Source organism: Castor canadensis, chromosome 16 (genome assembly GCF_047511655.1).
Source record: "Castor canadensis chromosome 16, mCasCan1.hap1v2, whole genome shotgun sequence".
Taxonomy (NCBI): Eukaryota; Metazoa; Chordata; class Mammalia; order Rodentia; family Castoridae; genus Castor; species Castor canadensis.
The window spans coordinates 58,374,701-58,378,777 of record NC_133401.1 but is presented as its reverse complement, the minus strand read 5'-3'; the positions used below and the strand labels follow the sequence as shown (position 1 = coordinate 58,378,777).

The 4,077-nt window shown below is 39.9% G+C and overlaps 1 pseudogene; it reads left to right on the top strand.

Moving 5' to 3' along the window:
* Positions 1–2,501: 2,501 nt before the first annotated feature.
* LOC109680836 (aldehyde dehydrogenase, mitochondrial pseudogene) lies at positions 2,502–3,851 on the top strand (annotated as a pseudogene).
* The last annotated feature ends 226 nt before the right edge of the window (positions 3,852–4,077 follow it).

Sequence of the window (4,077 nt, the reverse complement as noted above, 5' to 3'; positions counted from 1 at the left end):
AATTAGAAATAAACAGCAAGAGAAACTTCAGAAAATATACAAGCATATAGATAGCAATGCACTTCAGAATGATCAAAGAGACATTGAAGAAATAATGGGCAGCCGGGGGACAGTCTTAGCAGCAGATGAAAGTGAACACATCCAAAGAGACAATTTCATTGTATGAGATACAATGAAAGTAGTTGTAAGAGGGACATTTGTATCTATGAGTGCTTAAATTAAAAAAAAATCAGAGAGATCTCAAATAAATACCTTATCTTAATAATGCATTTCAAGTTTTTAGAAAAAGAAGGAAAAGCCAATTCTAAAATTAGTAGCAGGAAAGAATATTAAAGATCAGAACTGAAATTAATGAAATGGAGACTAAAAAAATCAATGAATCAAAGAGTTGGTTTTTTTTTACAGAAATAAAGACAATTGACAAACCCTTAGAAAACCCAAATTAACAAAATTAGACATAAGAAGGTGACATTGCAACTGATATCATTAAAATTCCGAAGATCATTAGGGAATGCTTTGAACATGTATTCTTCAATAAATTTCAATACCTGGAATAAACAGATTAATTTCTAGACACATATAACCTAACAAATTTTAACCAAGAAGATACAAATAACTCAGATATATAGAAGCAATGAGATTGGAAAAGAAATAAAAAAAATCTCTATTTTGGTGGAGGGTGATTATTGTAAGGGGGGTACATTGTGATATTTACAAAAGTTCTTATATCATAGTTGAATTCACATCCTCCATCATTCTCCACCCTCCTTTTCCTGGAATAGTTTCAACATGTCTCATTCTTCCATTTACATACATTTATGCATAGTATTTGCACCATATTCACCCTCCTAACCCTCTCCCCATATCCTCCCCCCTCAATTGGTACCAACCACCCAGACAGGACCTGTTCTTCACTCCTGTTCCCCACTTTAATTAAAACCTCTTAACAAAGAAAAAGCCCAGGACCAGACAGATTCACTGTACCAGACCTTCTAAAGAAGAACTAACACCAGTGCTCCAACTATTCCACAAAATACAAAAAAGAAGCAAAAATCCAAATTCATTAGATGAAGACAGTGTTAAAACTGGATAAGGATACAACAAAAGAAAAAAATCTACAGGCTAAGATCTTTGATGAACATAGTTCCAAAATCTCTTAAGAAAATGCTTGTAAATAGAATTCAACAACATAAAAAAAAAAACTCAAAAACCTTCATATTGAACCCATGCCAGGAAGGCAAAGATAGCTCAACACACACAAACCAATAACCATAATTCAGCATATGAACAGAATTAAGAATAAGAATCCCATGATAATCTCCATAGGTAAAGATAAAGCCCTTGAAAATATCCAACACCAATTCATGATAGAAGCCATGAAGAAACTAGTTATACATGATTTATATGTTAACTTAATAAAGGCTGTATATGACAGACCCATAGTCAACAGTGTACTGAATGGGGAAAATCTGAAACATTTTCTGTAAAATTAGGAGTGCATCAAGGGTTTCTATTATCGTCATTCTTATTCAATATAGTGTTTGATTTCCAGACTCATAAGGTAAGAAAAAGAAATAAAAATGATAAAAATAGAAAAGAAAGAAGTCAAACCATCCCTGATGGCAGATAGGATTAAAGACCTTAAAGATGACATTTGACAACCCCTACATCTGATATGTACTTTCAACAAAGTACATAGTACAAAAAAGCACTTTTTTATAAGTCAACACAAAGTCATTGAAAAAAGAAGCCTAGAAAGCAATTCCATTCACAATAGCCTCAAAAACTCCATTGGCATAAAATTAACCCAAGATCTTAAAGACCTCTACAGTGAAAATTATCAACACTAAAGAAGAAAAACAGAAGACATTAGAAAATGGAAATACTTGCCATGTTCATGGTCAGCAGAATAACATTGACAAAATGGCATAATATCAAAAGTGATTCACATATCCAGTGCAATGCCCATCACAATTTAATTAACATGTTCACAGAAATAAGAAAAACAATGCTAAAATTCATATGGAAACAGAAAAGACCCTGAATAGCCAAAGCAATCTTGAGTAAAAAGAGCAATGGTGGTTTTGTGCATGGTTGCTTATGCCTGTAATGCCAGAAACTCAGGAGACAGAGATTGAGAGAATCATAGTGCAAAGCTGGAGTGGTCAAAACGTTAGTGAGACTGCATCTCAATCAATAAACTGCGTGATGACTCATGCCTGTGACTCCAACTCCTTGGGAGGTGTAGGTAGGAGGATTGTGGACTCAGGCTGGCCCCAGGTAAATATGTGAGATCCTGCCTGAAAAATAATGAAATCTAAACAAGGGCTGGATACATGGCTCAAGTGGTAGAATGCCTGTGTAACAAATGTTCAAACACTAGTGCCACTAACAATAGAGTAATGCTAGAAGGATCACAATCTTGAATTTAAAGTATACTACAGAGCCATAGTAACAAAACCAGCTACTGCACCCAGCTCCTTGTAGCAAGTTGCAGGCCAATGTGCCTGCTGCTGCAGACCATGGCCCTATCTGGGCTGCTTGCCTCCTGTTGGTCTCAGCCAGCCAGGCCAATCTGGCCCCCAACAGCAGCATGGGGTCTTCTAAACCAGATCTTCATAAATGACAAATGGCACAATGTTATCAGCAAGAAAATCAGTCCACTGGAGAGGTCATCTGTCAGGTAGCAGAAAGGAACAAGGGAGACGTGGACAAGGCAGTGAATACTGCCAGGACTGCCTTCCAGATGGGCTCACCCTGCCACCTCATAGACATATCTGAGAGAGGCCAGCTGCTGTACCACCTGGCTGATTGATCAAATGGGATCTGACTAACCTGGTGGCCTTGGAGAGCCTGGACGAAGACACTTACATCATCTCCTACCTGGTGGATTTGGACATGGTCCATTATTATGTTTGCTGGGCTGAAGTTACATGGGAAAACCATTCCCATCGATGGAGACCTCTTCAGCTGCACCTGCCATGAGTCCATGTAGGTGTATGGCCAGATCATTCTGTGGAACATCCTGTTCCAGATGCCAAGCATGGAAACTGGGCTGGGCCTTGGTGAGTAGGAATGTGGTTGTAATAAAGGTCACTGAGCAGACACCTCTCACTGCTCTCTACGTGGCCAAATTGATCAAGGAAGGTTGTTTTTCTTCCTAGTGTGGGAAACATTTTTCTTGGATTTGGCCCTACAGCTGGTCAACACTGATTCCCAAGAGGATGTGGACAAAGTGACATGCACAGTGTCCACTGAGGTTGGCTATCTGATCCAGGTCACAGTGGGAAGCAACAATCTCAAGACAGTGACCCTAGAGCTGGGGGACAAGAGCCCTAACGTCATCATGTCGGATGTCAGAGGGACCGGGCTATGGAGCAGGCCCACCGAAATTCAGTTTAAGCAGATTCTTGGCTATAGTAAATCTAGGAAGCAAGAGTTAGCAAATCTGCTGTGTGGTGGGGGAAACCACTGCTGTCCACGGCTCCTTCATCCAGACCACTGTGCTCAGAGACATGCAAGATGGCATGACTGCTGTGAAGGAGATCTTTGGACCAGTGATGCAGATCCTGAAGATCAAGACCACAGAGGAGGTTTTCAGCAGAGCCAGCAATTTCAAGTATGGACACTCTGCAGCTGTCTTCACAAAAGACTTAGACAAGGCCAACTATTTCTCCCATGTCCTCCAGGCTGACACTGTGTGCATCAACTGCTCTGATGTGTTTGGGTCTCAGTCCACATTTGGTTTGAAAAAGGTGTCAGGGAGCAGCCGAGAGCTGGGTGAGTATGGCCTGCGGGCATTTACTAAAGTAAAGATGACCACAAAGTGCCTCAGAAGATCTCATAAATAATCATGTCAGCTTATTTCCTTACCCAGCACCAAAAAGCCTAGCATTATCAGTAAGAAAGCCAAGAAAAACAACACTTGCACACTGCAAGTCCCAAAGGAGCCATCCCTCCCACAAATCTCTTGGTTAAGAAATTCCCAGAATTTGAAATGTCAAATAGCGTGGATTAGCTAGGTGAAGCTTATATAGAAAGCCCTTTTTAAATGGCAACCCAGAGTAGGGATATAGC